Source organism: Pan paniscus, chromosome 21 (genome assembly GCF_029289425.2).
Source record: "Pan paniscus chromosome 21, NHGRI_mPanPan1-v2.0_pri, whole genome shotgun sequence".
NCBI lineage: Eukaryota > Metazoa > Chordata > Mammalia > Primates > Hominidae > Pan > Pan paniscus.
Window position 1 is genome coordinate 57982857 of NC_073270.2, and position 20494 is coordinate 58003350.

Here is a 20494-nt window from a genome sequence, read left to right on the forward strand (position 1 = left end):
TGTGCATAGGTTATATACAAATACTATGCCATTTCATTTAAGTGACTTGAGCATTTGTGGATTTTTTGGGGCATTTCTTGAACCAATCCCCCATGAATACCCAGGGATGGCTGTATATGGTTGATACTTTGGGAAGATTTTAGATTTAGTATAAATGGAAACTTAAAGCGTAGGCTTGCAGTTAAATATATTTAACTGCCATCATTCTAGAAACCAAGAGTTGAAAAAGCCCTTTAGGGACTTAATGCTCTTCTTTCCGTAAATGTGTAGAGCACAGCTGCCCTAACCCGGCTCGTCATCAGAGCTTCCTGGGGACCTCTTAACAACGTGGATTCCAGGGTCAGCCCCCAGGAGAACATGGCTCCATAGGTGTGGGGTACAGCCAGTAAGCTTCATTCAACAAAACCAAACCCAATCCCAAAAATATTCCAAACACTTTTGATAATCAGCGGTGTTTGGGAATCATTGATGTTTAGCAGGGCGTGTGAAAGGAGAAGGTACAATTATGAATCAAGAAAATGGAGATGTCTTTTATAAAGTCACTCTGCAAGTTTTGGGGGTGTTTAAAAATTTTTTTAAATTGACACCATGAACGGCTAATTTTTTTTGTATTTTTAGTAGAGACGGAGCTTCACCATGTTAGCCAGGATGGTCGCGATCTCCTGACCTCGTCATCTGTCTGCCTTGGCCTCCCAAAGTGCTGGGATTACAGGCGTGAGCCACCGTGCCTGGCCAGAAATTTTTTATTCATTGACCTATAGCTCCCTAATCCTCTTACTCACTAGCCTCTGGTACCCACCATTCTCCACTCTGCTTCTCAGTTCAATGTTTTTAGATTCTACATAGAAGTGGGATCATGCCATGTTTCTTTTTTTGTGCTTTGCTTATTTCATTTAACACAGCGTTCTTTAGGTTCATCCATGTTGTTGGAAATGACAGGATTTCCTTTTAATTCAAGGCTGAATAGTATTCCTTTGTGTATATGTGCCACACTTTCTTTATCCACTCGTTGGTTGGTGGGTACTTAGGTTGGTTCCATGTCTTTACAATTGCAAATTGATGTACCACATCTTCTTTATCCATTCGTCTGGTGATGGACACGTAGGTTGATTTCACATCTTAGCTATTATGAACAGTGCTGCAATGAACATGGGAGTGCAGATGTCTCTTTGACAGACTGATTTCCTTTCCTTTGGATTATACCCAGAAGTGGGATTGCTGAATCACTAAGCTAATTTTGACATCATTAAACTATCATCCTTCCAAGTGCATATTCCTGATATTAAACTTCTTGGGAAATTAGCAAACATGTATATGTGCTCACCAGGCCATCTCTGGGGTGTGTGGGTTGTGGATAAACACTTTTGTTGAAGGGCTTTTGTCCATATAAACAATTTGATTTAAAAAATATGTATATATATATTTTTTGATATACAGTCTCCCTCTGTCACTCAGGCTGGAGTGCAATGGTGTGCAATCTCTGCTCACTGCAACCTTCGCCTCCTGGGTTCAAGTGATTCTCCTGCCTCAGCCTCCTGAGTAGCTGGGATCATAGGCACCCACCACCATGCCTGGCTAATTTTATTATTTTTAGTAGAGATAGGGTTTCTCTGTGTTGGCCAGGCTGGTCTTGAACTCCTGACCTCAAGTGATCTGCCCACCTTGGCCTCCCAAAGTGCTGGGGTTACAGGCATGAGCCACCATGCCCGGACTAAAAAAATATATCATAAAACTCATGGGCTTGTATGAGGTATGCTAGTCATCAAAGGAGAAGAGAAGAGGTAGTCACACATTTGTTTATTGTCCAGCTGGCACATGGGAAGATTCTAGTGTCCAGGCTCCATTGTGTCCTGTTAAGGTCCAGTAGCCATTGCTTCCATTCTTCATTATCTAATGTGCTGATTCAGGCTAATTTCATGTCTTCCACCAGGAGAATGAGGGAGCCACACTGTTTTTATTCATAATGCCATGCTCTTTGGAACCTGTTTGCATTGAGACAATGTAGGCCTTCTTGCCTTTGCAATCCCCAGTGCCATTTACATCATCAATTCTGATGGCTGCCTCATTCATTGGACTGGCCATGAACCCTGGCTTCTGATGACTCTCTCAAAGGTCATGACTGTGTGTCCATGATGGTGACCACAAATGGAAGTCTCACTCAGCATCTGCAGGGAGATGTGAATGGTAGTTTGTTTTCTGGTCTTGTTAAATTTACTGTTTGGAACTTTAGAGTGTAAACCTAGAAAAGCCTATCTTCTGAGTATATCTTCTTTTGGAATCTTTAGGTGGTAGCTGCAAGAACTCTTAGTATGTTGACCTCACCTCTGCCTTCCACATACCACTACCAGTGAGGAATTAGGAATGCATGACAAGAGTGTCCGAGAAGAGTGTCCTCGTTCATGCAAGGCTTAAGAGAGAATGCAGGTCAACATCACCATGTCAATCAGAGGTAGGTGAGCTCACCAGTTGGAAAGGCCCATTGGTGTGGGGATGAATGGTCTTGAAAAAGCCCTTCAGGAGATAGGTGTGGGCACCCAAGAGGATTGCCTAATGTGTGGTATGAAGCTAGTAGAGGTTGTGGGGTGACTGCATTAGGAGACACAATGTATAGAATGTCAGCTGCCACCCCCACTATCCTAAGATGCTGTAGACCAGAGGTAGCATGGTGAGGGGCACATGGGTGGGTGAGAGCCTGGCATGGGCCCACAGTGTTCAGTTTAATAGTAGTCCAGAAATCTGATGTTGTCTTGTGCCGCGCTTGGGTGAGAATCATCAAAATTGGTGTGTTAGCCCCATTCTACTTGTCAATCTTGTGCAATCACATGAAAGAAATGCTGTGCCAGCTGGCAGGGAGCTATCTGCTGGTCTCCTGGAATTGGAATCCCCCCAGATGACCCGTGCGTGAGATTCAGGGCTCCTCTGGGCAGCTAGCGGACACATGTGGGATAGTGGGCTGGAGAGCAACCTGGAGGGGAAACCCTGGGGGCAAGGGTGGGGGTGCATGAGGTAGGCCTTGAGCATCCCACCAGTCACTACTGCAGACCCTGCCTTCCCTGGGAGGGGACTTAGGCCACTTACACCTGGGGCCTAGAGCAGGACTCCCACTTCCCGCATCCAAGGGGGGTACTGGTACTTTCTATGTGCCTTGCAGTGTTCTGAATCCTTCACGTAAATTAGCTCATTTAATCCTCATGGTGCCCCGGGAGGTATGAACTGCTATTATCATCATCCTCGCTATTTCACAGGTGTGAAAACTGAGACTGAGAGAGGCTAAGTGTGTGCTAAGGAAATTCAGCTAGTAAATAGCTGACTGGTATTTCAACCCAGGCAGCTCGATTGCAGATTGCTACCTTAATCCCTTGCTATGCTGTTTCTCACTGTTTGAACTCTGCTAAAGACAAGATAAGGCACACTGCATAAAGTTGCTTTTTATGAACATATTACCACTACTTTATGTTTGCATGACCTTTAATAGTGTAGTCAACATTTGTCTCCCCCACTGCATGCTGCATTCCAATCCCACTATCCCAATTCTAACAGTATCCTGATTTCTTATTCAGAAATTATCTTTTTCTCATGGGCATGGTCAAAGTGTTCTGTCTTTCCACTATAAGGCCAAAGGAGTCCCTTCCAGAACCTTCTTCTTAATATTACAGTGCATTTCAAAGTGAGCAAGTGAGAGTCTGATTGAGCAAGTCAGCTTTCACCCAGGACTTCCAATCATGAGCCTAGTGACTCAGGGATGGAAAAATGGCCCAAGAGCAGTGGACCCTGATATGTTGTGCATGTTTGTCCCCTCCAAATTTCATGTTGAAATATGATTCCCATTGTTGGATGTGGGGCCTGGTGGGAGATATTGGATTGTGAGGGTGGATTTCTCATGAATGGTTTAGCGCCATCCTGCTGGTGATCACGGAGTCCTTGCTCAGTTAGCTCATGTGAGATCTGGTTGTTTAAAACTCTGGGACTTCCGCCATCTCTGTCTCTGTCTCTTGCTCTTGCCACATGATGTGCCTGCTCCCACTTTGCCTTCTGCCATGATTTTACAGTGCCTGACGCCCTCACCAGAAGCAGATGCCAGAGCCATGCTGGCACAACCTGCAGAACCATGAGCCAATTCAACCTCTTTTCTTTATAAATTAACCAACCTCAGGTGTTTCTTTATAACCATGCAAAAAATAACCGGACACAGACCCTGACGAACATTCTCTGTCAGTTCCTTGATTCCTGATCCTTGTTCCTACTTGACTTTACAGCCTTCCCATAAATTGTGGAAGCCTCCAAATACCCTTCTAGTGAATCCCTTTTTTTCCTTTTGCTGGCTAAACCAATTTCTGTTGCTTGCCATCAAAGAACTGTAACTGATACAGCATATGGTCTCATATGCGATTCTCACTAGCCAGATTGGAGTGGGAAGGCGGTATCACCATCCCTGTTTTATAGATAGAAAACTGTTCAGAGAGGCTGAAGAAGTTGCTCAAAAGTACACAGTGAGTAAGGGACAGAGTCAGGATTTGTTCCCAAAGTATCAACCTCTGCTTCAGAGGGCAAAGATAATCTTGATTTTCTTTCATTTCTTTATTTTCTTTCATTACTTTTCCATTTCCATTAGTGGCAGAGCATGGCTTAAATACCATTGCATCTTAGCCAATGGCGGAAGCTCTCTGAGCTTTATTCCCTCATTAATGAATGGGGATAATGATAGTAACTACCTAAAAAAAAAAAACCTGTTGTGAGGATCATGTAAGAGAATGACCTTGGAACATCCTTGGCACAGTGCTTGGCATGCAATATGTACTCGATACATGTAATTCCCATGTCAGGAGTGACAAGATAGAATTCAAGATTCCTGGACATTGTTTAGGCATTATAATACACTTAAAGTTCCAGCTGGGCGCGGTGGCTCACTTGTGATACCAGCTCTTTGGGAGGCCGAGGCGGGCGGATCACAAGGTCAGGAGATCGAGACCATCCTGGCTAACATGGTGAAACCCCATCTCTACTAAAAAATACAAAAAATTAGCCAGGCATGGTGGTGGGCACCTATAGTCCCAGCTACTCAGGAGGCTGAGGCAGAAGAATGGCGTGAACCCAGGAGGCGGAGCTTGCAGTGAGCCGAGATCGCGCCACTGCACTCTAGCCTGGGCGACAGAGCAAGACTCTGTCTCAAAAAAAAAAAAATAAATAAAAAGTAAATAAATAAAAAAATAAATAAATAAAATAAAAAATAAAAAAATAAAAAAAATTAACACTAGAAAATTGGTTGAAGAGCCCTCAGAACAACAGCTCTAGTTGGGTTTGATGAGGATGCTGACCATCCACCCCTTGGATTCCCCAGTGAAGATTTTTGCAGTGGTCCACCAAAACTTCGGTGGGTCATGCCTTTGAGCAAGGAGATGTGTTGCACTGTGGAGCAGTAAGGAGGTGATGGGATGGGATGGGGAGAGCTGAGGTCTCACAGGAGGAGACCTGGTTTGAATCCTGACTCCACTCCTTCTGGGCTTCATGACTGAACAAATAGTTTAAGTTCTTGGCAACACTATTCTCACTTAGAAAACGGGCATAACGTTGTCATCCGGAGGCTTCCTTGTTCCAGGGGATCTGGAGAAACTCTGACCTCAGTTCCCCTAGTTCTAGGGTTGTGGCCATCCAGCCCTTGGATGTCACACTACTTTTGTGAATTCCTGGGAGACTTCAATGCAGGCACCCTCTGTTGGAAGAGGAGTGAAGAGAAACCTAAAAAAAGTTTGCTCAAAAGATTCTTTGAAATGGGTACAGATTGTCTTAAAACCAGAAGAGACTGAAATGCCTTAATGGGCGTTTGTTTTTACTTCCTCTGGGCTCCAGACCTGCGCTGTCCAGTTGAACTTTCTGTGAGGGTGATCATGGTCTATATCTGCCCTGTTCAATGTGGTAGCCACTAGCCACATGGGTCAGTTTTACTGAACACTTGAAATAGGGCTCATGCAATGAGACACTGAATTTATAATTTTCTCTAATTTTAATTGATTACAGTGTAAATGGAAATAGTCACACATGGTTCATGGTTACCATACAGGGGAGGAGGCTCTAGAGGGAGAAGATGCCAGTTATGGAAAACAAAGAAGCTCTACTTGTTACTTGAGTGGTAGAGTTTAAATTCATAATCCTGCTGTATGTAGGGTGTGGCCTCTATTTCTGAGATTGTAGGTGATGGGCATGCAGAGGGCCAGGACCATGAGCCTGGGGCAGAAATGGGGAGCAGAGAGGAGCAGGGGCAACCCCAGTAACAACAAAGGAAGGACCATAGGAAGTGATCACCAGGGTCCCTTCACAGGTTATTGATTTTTTTTAAAAAACAGGATAGGGTATCACTATGTTTCCCAGGCTGGTCTTGAACTCCTGGGCTCAAGGGATCTTTCTGCCTCAGCCTCCTGAGGAGCTGGGTTATAGGCATGCACCACCGTGCCTGGCAATTTTTGAAAGAACCAAACTTCTTTACAGAGAGGAAAGTAATCTCAGAAAGCAGGTTGGGGAGAAACTTAGTCAAAAGAGATAAAAAGTTACTTGAAAGGTTCTATTTTAAGCCAAAAGATACAGTATGTAAACAAGAAGAGACTGAGATGCCTTAATTGGCAAATTTAAATTTCTATTTCTACCCATCCCATCTGCCCACCCCATTGACCCAGGGGTCAAAGAGCAAGATTAAGATCAGTTATAGAAAATAAAGGTACATTTTCCTGCATAAGTGAACATAGCATGCTAAAGATTTTTTTATTTGATTATAATAATTGCATATTTATTTATGTAATTACTCAGTTAATGTCTATTGCCTTCTTGGTTGTAAACTCCCCGAGGCAGAGGTTGTGTTTGCTGTTCTCATGGTTGGATAAAAGACCAGGCGGAATGTTTGGCACAAGGGTTGTGTGCTTGGGACATATTTTCTGAAAAAGCAAGCTTAGTCTAGTGATGGGCACCCAGCAGTTATTCAGTGATTTAATTTTTCCAGCCTCATATAGCAAGGGCCCCTTAAACAGAGTAATTGAAATGTATTTTTGTTATGTGCCACCTGGTAAAGACGACTGGATTCATTTGTCTGTAATCTTGACAAATAGTAATTTTTTTTTAAGTGATAAGATCTTGCTACACCTTGCTGTAGCCTGCTACAGCCCAGGCTAGACTTAAACTCCTAGCCTTAAGCGACCTTTCTGCCTCAGCCTTCTGAGTAGCTGGAATTACAGACACACAGCACCATGCTGGCTGACAGATGGTAATTTTTGTCTTCAGTAGGTTAAGAGGAATGGTCACTTAAGGACATAATCAGTTGGATATCTGCTTATCAGATTAAATAATCAAATTTAATTTATGTAACAAGTTAGAAAGGATTTTAGTATTATCTGTAGTCAAATTTCTTCAAGTTTTCAGAGTCAAAGATTTTTTTGCCATTGATATATAAATGCGTACTATTATTTTGTTTTTCATTAAATTAATTAAAAAAATCAAGCTTAATTCCAATCTTGGCATCTTGTTTCACAAGAATGTCTACAAAATCAAAGATTTTTTGTGCTCAATTTTTTCCTAATATACGCTAAAACAAACACATCACTAGCAGAGAGTGGAACCATTGTGTCTGCTACCTGAATGCTGAGTACTGCACTTTGGGTGAATCCCAAATGCTTAACTATTGAAGTGACGTTTTATGGATTGAGCCTATTTGTTAAATATGGGAGGTCCAGGGTCTCTGAACCGGAAACTGGGGTCCTCTACCCCGAGGGAAAAGAAGTAGCTGGTTATGGTGATTGGCACTGTTCCTAGTTTCCTCGGGACTTTCCTGGTATTGGCACTGAAAGTCCCACTCCCTGGGAACCCATAGTCCTGGGCAAACCAGAATTGTTGGTCACCCTATAGTTGGCATAATCATAATTTTAAGCCACCATCTTTCTAGAGATGGCTTGGTTAGTCCAAACACCTTGGCAAAGAGAGAAAAAAATAATCCTAGACTTGGAGGTGGAAAAACTGGGTTTAAGAACTGACTCTTGGCCAGCTCACACCTGCAATCCCAGCACTTTGGGAGGCCCAGGTGGGAGGATCGCTTGAGGACAGGAGTTTGAGACCAGCTGGGGTAACATAGTGAGACCTCGTCTCTACTAAAAATAAAATCAGCCAGGGGTGTCATGATGTGCACCTGTAGTCTCGGCGACTGGAGAGGCTGAGGTAGGAGGATAGCTTGAATCCAGGAGTTTGAGGCTGCAGTGAGCTATAATAATGGTCACTTCACTCCAGCCTAGGCAACAGAGCTAGGTCTTATCTCTGGAAAAAAAAAAAAAAAAAAAAAAAGAACTGTACTGCTAATTTGCTACTTGTTTTAATTTGGGATTCCTCAGAGGTAGAGGAGACACAAATTTGAGTACAACTAGTTTATTGGGTGGTAATCCCGGGAAACACCCATAAAGGAGTAGGGATGTTAGACTAGTAGTGAGCCAAGAAAGGGTGCACTATTAAGCAAGTTACCACTGTGGGTAACTGGAGTTTAATCCCAAGTGAATGTGGAAAGCATGACCCTCCCACCTCTCCCACCAAGGGGGAGAGGGAGCTGGGGTATTTACAACCCAGTCCTGTTAGTCATTGGTTGAGAGCTGTTCCTGGGGATGTTAATTCTCCCAGACTTTTGGCTTGCCCTGAGTGCATGAGCAGAGTGGGTTCCTGCCACCAGGGAAACTCCTTCAGCAAAGAGAGGGGACGTTGGCAGAGGGAACTACCCTAGTGAATACTATTAGGTTGGTGCAAAAGTAATTGCGGTTTTTACCATTACTTTTGCACCTGCCTAGTAAAATGGAAAGTCCTTTTAGGGGCTGTGAGCCAGGCACCATGTCTGTTATAGGGACTGTGGGCACGCACTTTCCCTTCTTGAGTTATATTTTTTCCATGAATCATATGAGAAGTGGGAGTTTGATTAATGCTTCCTAAAGTGTGAGACAGAGACCTGCCAATATGGGAGATGATTTTGGTGCCACATGGACACTCACTTTAAATAGCAGGGAATCACAGGGAGGAAGTGTTCTCATGTCTCATTCAGCCCTCCATATATATTGACAAGAAAGTCTCCATCGGGTGCTCTTTTGACCCAGACTCCTCTCTTCTCTTTTAATCTTCCTCTTTTAACAGAAGAAAGCAGTCTTCAATCCAAACTATAGTATCTGGCATGTAATAATACTGTTTTAAAATATTTTATTTATTTTTATTGCTAGTGTCTATATATGAAATATGATCTTAGCCCTCCTTTATTTAAAGTCAAGCTGGTTAAAGACAAACATTAAGTCAGTAAACGGACACATGGGATGTTAATATGATGAAAATTATGATGGTGAGATATTGGGTAACTCTAAATGCTCTCCTCGTTCAAAAAGTTCAATGTTTCTGTGTTTGTTTGAGAACCTTGTTTTGTGATACTTCCTGTTGCTGACTTTTCTGATCATATATTGAACCTTCCCCACATGCTAAGTTTAGAAATCTTTTCCATGTCAGGCGCAGTGGCTCATGCCTATAATCCCAGCACTTTGGGAGGCTGAGGCGAGCGGATCATTTGAGGTCGGGAGTTTAAGACCAGCCTGGTCAACATGGTGAAACCCTGTCTCTACTAAAAATACAAAAATTAGCCAGGCATGGTGGCATACACCTGTAATCCCAGCTGCTCTGGAGGCTGAGGCTTGAAACTGGGAGATGGAGGTTGCAGTGAGCCGAGATCATGCCACTGCACTCCAGCCTGGGTGACAGAGTGAGACTTCATTTCAAAAAATATAAAATAAAATAAAAAATAAAAATCTTTTCCCGAACTTCACTCATGTGGTATAAACAGAGACCAACTATGATGAATGGTTATGTAAAGATCGCCAATCCTGGGTGCTTTTTTGAGATTATGCTGCAGCAGGCTTTCTCAGAATCTCTCCATTCTGCCTAGAGGGGGATTTTAATTTGGTTGTTATTGTCATCTGCATCAGGCCACAAGATGACATCAGCAGATTTTTGCCGAAGCCCAAAAAAGATAAATATTTAAGAAGTATTTAAGAGGGGGTAGATGTGTTCCCATCTTACAATCATTTGGGGTCATGCTTGCATTCAAGGATTTCTAAACAAAAGGTGGTATTTTAATAAGAAAAGTGATTGTGGTTCCAGTTTTGATGTGATTTGAGATGAAAACGATATTTTAAAGACTGACCAAAATTGCATTTAATAGCTGAAAAGAATAAACACTTAAAAAAAAGACCTTAACAAAGAATGTTGTGATTTAAAGCAATACATTCTAAGCATAGTCTGTTTTATCCATACCAAATGTGAGATGCAATATTTTCTGGAAATAGGTCAAATTCTGAGTATTTTGTATAAACAATATATTCCACTAGAGGGCGCTATTTAGTTGTGTATTTAACATTCTTTTTCTTTTTATAAAAATAAAAAAGGCTATAAGACGATGAATTCTGATATGATTCTTGTTGAGCATGTTATGAAATTTCCTCCCAGACATTGTTTTATTTTCAGCTTATATGTGTGAAATTTCACTTTAAGAAGTATACATGACCCTGAATCTTTCAATATGTATACAGTCCCAGCGGTATTATGGTACAATAGAAGCAAAAGACATAAGTTTAAATTATTGTAATCCCAGAGGTCTTTTGACTATTGTTTCTCTTTATATGTTACTGCATGAAGAAAATTTATTGTAAATATTAATATTGTCTGTTTAGCTCTTATGTGAAAAGACAAAGAGAGGGAGTGTGGCTCCGGGTGGGTGATCCTGTCACTTTTTCCAGGGTGGCTTTTGTTATCTAAAACAATTTACAGGAGAGTCTTTCAGTTTGTTTTTCAGGATTTCGGTCTCTTAAGCTCATATTGTCTCCACAATAGTCATGGCCTACATTTCTTTGATTCTAGTTTTTCTAGACTCATTACCTTTCTCTTTTCCCTCTGGTTTCTCAGACTATGTTGTATGAGATGATAGTATTTATTTATTTATTTATTTTTGAGATAGAGTTTCACTCTTGTTGCCCCGGCTGGAGTGCAGTGGCATGATCTCGGCTCACTGCAACCTCCAAGGGTTCAAGCGATTCTCCTGCCTCAGCCTCCTGAGTAACTGGGATTACAGGCACCTGCCACCACGCCTGGCTAATTTTTGTATTTTTTAGTACAGATGGAGTTTCACCATGTTGGACCAGGCTGATCTTGAACTCTTGACCTCCGGTGATCTGCCTGCCTTGGCCTCCCAAAGTGCTGGGATTACAGTTGTGAGCCACCGTGCCTGGCAGATGTTGGTATTCTTAAAACCACACTGGTCTACACTACCTTTAAAAACAAATTGCGACTTTCCCTCTAATTTTCAGAAAAAATAACAGGATTTTCTCAATTTACGTTATTTCACTGCATTACATTTTTCTTAAACAGTTTTAGGTTAAGGCTGTAATTATGATATTGATATAACGCAGACATGTCAAAGTTATTTAAACTTAATACATGTCTGCATTTTATCAATATACATTTATTTCATGTTCTTGTACAAAAGACTTCATTAACATATTTGGGAATTCTCTTTGTCCTGAAATTCCCATTCTTTTTTAATTTTTATAATTACACCTATATTACAGAAACATCCATAAGCATTTCATAATATAATTCTTAACATAGAGTCAAAAATGATAGTTCCTCTTCATTCTTTCCTGCAAATCCTCTTCCTTCCCCAGAATAGTCACTGTTCAGATTTAAATGTGTATCTTAAGACATTTCCTGTGCACATGTGTAGTTGAAAAGGAAACCTCTAGTTTTTATTATTTTTTTCTGATGGAATCATAGTCTATGTATTGATATATTGCTTTCCTTGGTGAACAATTGTGTGTTGGCTGTCTCTTCATTTCACTACCTGTAGGTCTAGCTCATTCTTTGTAACTATTGAAGAATATTCTATAGTCTGTATGGATGTTCTTTCATTTATTTAACCAGGGATTGAGGGATTGAAGGTGGAGCCATTTGTTCTGTCTCTCTCTCTCTCTCTCTCTTTCTCTCTCTCTCTCTATATATACACACACACACATATATATACATATATACACACATATATACACACACACACATATATATACACACACACACACACACACACACACACACACACACATACACATATATATATATATACTTTTTTTTGAGACAGAGTCTTACTCTCTTGCCCAGGCTGGAGTGCAGTGCCATGATCTCAGGTCACTGCAACCTCCACCTCTAGGAAGCAAATGATTCTCTTGCCTCAGTCTCCCATGTAGCTGGGACAACAGGTGTGTGCCACCATGCCTATCTAATTTTTATATTTTTTGTAGAGATAGGGATTCTCCATGTTGGCCAGGCTGGTCTTGAACTCCTGAGCTCAAGTGATCCACCCGCCTTGGCCTACCAAAATGCTGGGATTACAGGCGTGAGCCACTGTGCCAGGCCCACTTGTTGGATATTTTTAACAGCTCTGCAAGAGACATCCATGTTTACACACCTGTGGGTGTGTCTGTAGAATCTCTAGCGGAGTCTCTTGATCACAGGGCAGGTTTACATTTTTGGTCAGCATTTCTGTCCTCAGAACCATATTTTCTCATTTCTTTCTTTCCTTTTTTTCTTTTTTTTTGGGATGGAGCTTTGCTGTTGTTGCCCATACTAGAGTGCCATGGCACGATCTCGGCTCACTGCAACCTCTGCCTCCTGGGTTCAAGCGATTCTCCCGTCTCAGCCTCCCCAGTAGCTGGGATTACAGGCACACGCCACCACACCCAGCTAATTTCGTATTTTTAGTAGAGATGGGGTTTCTCCATGTTGGTCAGGCTGGTCTCGAACTCCCAACCTCAGATGATCCGCCCACCTCAGCTTCCCAAAGTGCTGGGATTACAGGCGTGAGCCACCGCGCCCAGCTTTCTCATTTCTTAAAACCAGGAATAACTTACTAAAGTTCTGACCTGGGAGACAGTTACGGAAATTATCATGAGGACCCACCTGATGCCTGTGAGGAGGTGGGACAACTTCCGTGGTGCCACGTGTGGATTTCATGGAAAACCTCAAGCCCTAGTTTCAAGGATATTGCTAGGTTCAAGCAGTTTCAATTTCTTAGAAGTGGCATTGGAGACCATTAATCTGATAAGGTAAACCTTCCTTGGTTAAAGACAACATGAGAATTCAAATCTGTGAACATTTGTTGAGTACCTAACCTGTGTAAGCTGCTATGTTACTCATGGCTTGAAATTAAAAATGAGTTAGAGTCTGTGCCCACAAAGAGGGCAGCAGCACCAGCAGAGATGAGATGAATACACAATTAAATCTAATCCCAGGCCATGCAAGCCAGAGACAGTGGAGCTGGCCAGAGGTCTTGTGAGTTGCTAAGCTGGGTAGGAAAAATGAGGATGGATGGGAGAGAGACAAAGTAAATGAGAGAGGAGGGGGAAGAGATATTGATTTGAAAATGAATAGGAAAGAGAAGAGAATGAGAGAGGAGAATGAGAGAGAGAACAAATAAATGGGGAGGAAGGAAAGAGAGAGAGCAGATGGGTCTTGAAAGCTGGGCAGATCCTCCACTAGTGAAGATGAAGGGAGAGAGGGGGCAGTGGTATATTAGAAGATTAAAGAAATAAAAACAATGTAAAAATCTTATTAATTTAACCTCACCAAGACAACCACTACTCTTCTTGTGGTGTATTTCTTTTCCAATGCGTATTTTATAATATTACAAATATTATAATATTTGGATTTTTCCAATGCATATTTTATAATATTAAAAAAAGTTATAAAAATAAAATTTTTATAATACACAGGGTCCACACATCCCAGCTTTGGAAATACCTCCTGGGGGTCCCATCCTGCTGACAAGAATGGGTACAGAAGCCCTCCCCAACACCATCCAGAGCTCTCTGGAAAGGGCCTGATTGCCCATTCAAATGGAGCTCTGATTGCTAATGTTATAAAAGTAGATCCTCCTTCTTCAAGGGCAGAGATAGTTTGGTCTTTGAGACACATAGATGCCCAATCACCATTTCTGGGAGACACCATCCAGTGCGGCAAAGAGAAAGTCAAGCAAATTGAATGCCTATATCAAAACATGTTTATATCTGTCTACACTTGTCAAGTTATCAATCAACACCATTAGGTGATTTTTCATCACAGGCCTCCATCGCTGCAGTGCAGAAAAAAATGGAAAGGAATGGCTGGAAGAATTCTGGATTAAGGAAGAAGTTCCTGTTCATTCATTAAGCATTTTTTTTTAAAGTTACAAAAAAACTAATTTTGTTATTAATGTTATGTTTCAATTGGTTGTGGCAGCATCAGGTAGACACCCCAAGTGAAAGGGAAGCAGAGAGTCCTTGGCGTGATTTCAGGTTTCAGACTCCCTCATGGTCTTTAGAAACATCCTTCTGGGGCTTCCTTACCATGCTGTTAGGTGTACATGTTTTCTGGTTTACTATTAAGGACATTACAAAGGATATCGATGAACACCAGATGAAGAGATGGATAGGGCAAGGAATGTGGGAAGGGGCACTCAGCTTCCATGCCCTTTCCAGGTGCCCAAACCTCCTGGAACCTTCACGGCTTCACTTACAGGAAGCTCCAAACTTTTTTTTTTTTTTTTTTTTCCTTTTTAGTATTGTAGGTACCAGGAGGACAGGGACCATGTCTGTTTGAGAATGTTTGTCTTCCATCCTGGGGAAAGTCATCCTCCACATAAGAATGAGTCAAATGTCTCCTTCGAAATGTAGCAAGAAGCAGAAAACAAGTTGATTTTTTTTCTCATGGGATACAGTTTGAAGCTTCAGATTCTACAATATATTTTAAGTTTAATTTTTAATGGAGTGTAGTTTGGACCAACATTTTGACAGTCAGAAGAGAGACCATTTTAGAGAGAGGAATCAGCATTTATAAAAGGGAGATAATTGATGTATTAGGGGTAGATGAGGAGGAACTCCAGATTTCCTGACTTGGATAGAACAGATGGAAGCTTCTGAACATCTAAAGGTGTCATAGACATGGATCTGTTCCTTAAGAATTGTACATTTGCTATTTCTTTTGGTTGTTCAAACCTCTGTTTTGTGTGTGTGTGTGTGTGCATTTTTCCTAGGCTTGGAAAATGTCCCAGATGTCTTTGTCATCCAGTGTAGCAGGCAGAGGCTCACCTTCCCAGCCTCTCTTGCAGCTAGGGCGCAGCTACAGCCAGACACCCCACCCCAGACCCTGAGCTTCTTGCTGGTGAGCTGAAGCAGGCACCATGTGGGACCCATGCTGGGGAGTGCTGTGGGAGCTCCACCCAGGTTCTGGAGCCAGCAGCTCCAGGGGCTTTCATGGTGGTGTTCAGAGCCACACGGTGATGCAGGTGGTGCAAGCCCCCGGATCTGAGTCTAGAGGGGCTCCTTGGTGTTTCATGAGGTAGTTCTTCAGGAGCTTTTGGATTTGTTTCCTGGCTGAGCTGGTTCTCTGTTTCTCATGGAGATTGTCTGATCACAAAATATCCTTTATTAAATTCCATTTCCACTCAAAGTAGCCAGAGGTGGTTTCTGTTGCTTACAACTCTGATTCTTGACTTTAGGATGGGTGCATGAGCAGAGTGGTGAGAGAAGAGGCTGGGAGAGGCACTTTTGATGTAAGTTGACACTGAACAAATGCCTCTATGGGCATTGGCTAGGGTAACAAAATTTAATATCCTCAGGCAATTCATAGAAAAATAAATTAAGTATATGAAAAATTATGCAGCCTCAGTAAAAATGAAATTGCAAACAAAATCAGGTATTAATTTTATTTCAGAGAGGTGGAAAACATGAAAAAGAAAATTCTCAGTGCTGGTAAGGATGTGGGAAAGCAGACACTCGAGGTTCCACCAATGCAAACTTTCTGCAATAAGTGCCACAGATACTTCTTGTCCATGTGCCTCGATCCAGCAATTTCACTTGTAGGAATTAACCTAGGGAAATAATTGGATAAGTACATTAAGATGTATGTGCCAAGATTCTCATTGCACTGTTGTTTATTTCAGTGAAAAACTGAAAGCACTCAACTGCCTATCAATAGGGGATTGACCAAATAAATTCTTATACCATGCAGGATGTATGTATTAATGCACAATGTAGTTAGGTATTGATATGTTTTGGCTGTCCCCACCCAAATCCCATCTTGAATTGTAGCTCCCATAATTCCCATGAGTTGTGGAAGGGACCTGGTGGGAGATAATTGAATCATGGAGGTGGTTCCCCCATACTGTTCCTGTGGTAGTGGATAAGTCTCACGAGATCTGATGGTTTTATAAGAAGTTTCCCCTTTCACATGGCTCTCATTCTCTCTTGTCTGCCACCATGGAAGATGTGCCTTTTGCCTTCTGCCATGATTGTAAGGGCTCCCCAGCCATGTGTAACAGTGAGTCTATTAAACCTCTTTTTCTTTATAAATTGCCCAGTCTTGGGTATGTCTTTATCAGTAGCATGAAGGCAGACTAATACACGTATTTAGCCCGGCCAATAGGTAAGCTAATCTTTATCACTGTGGAAATGTGTCCACAAAATATTGTCATATGAAAGTCTGTTAATAATGGATGTGTGTACATTGGGGCTTGAGTGGGGCCTAATAAAGTAATATTCTTCTTTCTTGTTTAAGTTTTGAATCAATTGAGAGAGAACCACAAAAGTCAGAGAGATGGTGATAAAAACATCATCTTCATTACGGATAAAAGTTTTATTGGAGGATGTAGCTTAGGAGTGTATCCACATGGGTTCATTATAGCCCACCCAGGCAAAAGTTACGCTTGTGGAAGATTGTTGCCTCAAAGATTGCTTGGTTCTGGGGCAGAGAAGAAAGGGAGCAAATTGCGAATAGCCTTTTAGTGTGTTAGCTTACCTAGTTGAGATATGTGGACAAATGGCTATCACCCATTGATATGGTTTGACTCTATGTCCCCACCCAAATCTCATGTCAAATTGTAATCCCCACATGTCAGAGGAGGGGCCTGGTGGGAGGTGATTGGATCATGGGGGCTGATTTTCCCTTTGCTGGTCTCATGATAGTAACTGTGTTCTCATGAAATCTGATGGTTTAAAAATGTGTGGCACTTCCCCCTTCAGTCTCTCTCTCCTGCTCCAAAATGCTAAGATGTGCTTGCTTCCCCTTCGCCTTCTGCCATGATTGTAAGTTTCCTGAGGCTTCCTTGCCATGCTTCCTGTTAAGGATGTAGAACTGGGAGTCAAACCTCTTTTCTTCATTAATTACCCACTTTCAGTTAGTTCTTTATAGCAGTGTAAAAATGGACTAATACACCTATCAATCAATTAACTCACTCTTTTGTGGGGTGAGGACAGGAGTCTTACCATGATCGTGGTCCCTCCATAGGGAAACGTGAGGACTAGAGAATAAGTGTTTCTGCCCTTAGCATTATCATGTGATTCCATTTTTGTTTGAAGACACGTATGGATGTTTGCATAAAAAGATATAAAAATAAGCCTGAGATGGATGTGTGAGAAGTAGGCTTCCCCCATGGGCTGGGACTATGAGAGGGATTTTCAATATCTCTTTAAAAGTCAAATGACTTTTAAAAATAAAGGATAATATCTCTCATGAGAAAAAAACCCAGAAATATGTTTCCATTAGAAAACTAAGTTTCTGTTCATGTTGCATGCAATTCATACTCTATGTAAATGACATTTCGTTATGCAGCTGGTATTTTTTACAACCAGCTGAACACTGAAAATCAATAGATACAGGTTCCATGATGAAAATAATTACTGGGATTCTTTTTCATGCTTTCTTTGTTGTCCTTTCAATGTCTGGATATAAACCAAGTTCCTCCTATGCCTTCACTCAGATTCCCTTTACAAATTCTCTTTATTTTAATTTAATTTAATTTTATTATTATTATTATTTTTTTGAGATGGAGTCTTGCTCTGTCGCCCAGGCTGGAGTGCAGTGGCACCATCTCGGCTCACTGCAAGCTCCGCCTTCCAGGTTCATGCCATTCTCCTGCCTCAGCCTCTCGAGTAGCTGGGACTACAGGCACCCGCCACTGCGCCCAGCTAATTTTTTGTATTTTTAGTACAGACAGGGTTTCACCATGTTAGCCAGGATGGTCTCGATCTCCTGACCTTGTGATCCGCCCGCCTTGGCCTCCCAAAGTGCCGGGATTACAGGCGTGAGCCACCACGCCTGGCGGTGCAAATTCTCTTTATTAAAACGACTTCTCATGTTTTCATTGTTCCTTGAGTGAGAAGTCATACTCAGTACATTCATTTGCTATGTAAACATGTGAGTTACAGGTAGGTATCATGATTGAAAAACAAAGGCATTTACAAATAATTGTTTTTTGGGGGTACCTGAAGACAGTAAATTTGGGTAAACCTGCCTCCCAGATTTTGCTATGATAGGGGACTGTTTCAGATGCAGTTCAGCTACATTCAAAAGAAAATTAAACACACACACACACACACATACACACACACACACGCACACACGAAAAGAAAAGGAAGAAAAAGAAAAAGGCAAATGATTGGCAGAAGAGGATTACTGGTCTTTTTCACTTACCTTTTCATTTTCCCCCTGCTCAGTCAGCTTGCATTTAAGACTAAAAATAAACCGATTTAAACTCACACCTGAAAAATCAGTGAGCTTTTGGAGGTAATAACCAGGAGGACTGTATCTTTTGTTTTCAGACTTTCAGTATCGAAATCGGCTACTTCTGCTTCCGCTGCCCTTTATTGAAGTCCTACCTTGTCCCAGGCGCATAGTAGACAATGGTTGCTGTTCATCCAATATCTCTCTTCTTTCTTACTAGTGGAACTCCAACTTTTTTCAAGCATGCAGTGTGTCCAGATAACAAGCTTGCTCCCCCATCTGTCTTGCAACCAGGGGTGGCCATCTGGTGCAGTTCTAATCAGTAAGGCTGAAGCTGGGCTTTCTATGAAAACTTCTGCTTTCCTGATACATATGCAGTCCCTTCCTTCTCTCCCCACCTCCACTGTCCCTTGGCCTTTCTCATCCTTCATATCTGGAATCTAGATGTGAGGCCTGGAGGAGACGCAGCCATCTTGTGACCAGGGGGATCAATGCCTCATGCTGAGCGGGGTGGAGCCGAAAGAAGGAAGGTCAGGGTCCTAGGTGGCCTCATTAACCAGCCCTGGCCTGTCAACTTCCAGACTTCCTGTTGCATAAGACAAATACATTCTCTACTTTTTAAGCCCCTAGCTTAGAGTTTTCTGTTATTTGCAATGAAAAGCATTCTTTTTAAAATATGGAGGTGAAATTCACAGATTATAAAATTAACCATCTTAAAAAGAACAACTGAGTGACATTTAGTATGTTCATAACATTGTGCAGCCACTACCTCTATCTAGTTGCAAAACCTTTTAACCCCAACATCAAAAGAGTTCTTAACTGATACAAGTGTTAGGCCAATATTGTCTTATGGAACCTTCCAACAGTTCTAATAAAGCAGGTATTGGTGGTGGACATTTTTTCTGCCCAGTGTGCATCCTCCCTTGTCCAGGTAACAGACATCATTTCCCTCTGGGGAACTCTCTCTTCCTTGCAATCCATCCCTGTGGTTTGAGAAGCCCTGACGTCATCCATGGCTCCACCGTGCATGGACAATCAGAGCACCACTGAATGGGGAGAGTTTAGGGATGGGGACATGATACAATTTGGGCCTAAGTTTGGATGGCTGGGGAGAGGAGTTCTATTTCTCATTAGAAAGCAGGGAAGCCAAGAGCAGCTGGCCACGGTAGGGAGCTGGTCAGCCTGAGGGTGAAGCTGATGTGGTGAGGGCTGTGCTAAGAGATCTCAGGTAGTGGTGAGAGTTCGGAGCTCCCAAATCGGGCTGTGCTAGCAGCCAGCTCTTTCTTCAATACTTTCAAATATTTGAGTCAATTAATCTCCTTTTTCTTTTCAAAATCAGTTTGAATTGGATTTTCCGTCAATTACAATCAAATGAGTATTGCGATTCATTAGCAGTACTACTGTTAAATAGTAGTAGTAGTAGTTGAGGTAGTAGTAGTTGTAGTATTTCCCTGTTTTACAGACATGAGATTTGATCTCCAGGGGTATGTAATTTGCCCAGGATCACCCAGCTTTGAACTCAGGCCTGCATCATTCCAGGGCTCGTCTGTATGACTACTGAGAAATCACATTCCCACTTCTGTTCCATGCTGGCTGTTGCCAAAGGCGGGGAGTCAAACTCTACCATCTTGTTAGTGAATGTGAATCTGTACTTCTCCTGGATCCCGTGCTGTAAACACTTGTTGGACTTAGGCAGGAAGAAAAGAAACATTTTCTTGAACAGATTAACTTTTGGACTCCGTACTTATAATTAGCTAGTTTTGAGTTAGTTACAGTAACCTCTGTTGGTTATTTATTTGATCACACATGACTCTGATGCAAAACAGCTTTGCTTTGGTCTCCTAGTGACCTGCGTGAACTGCATCATTAGGCAGCTGGTAGAGGTCTGACTAATTACAGCAAAATAAAAAGGAAAGTCTAA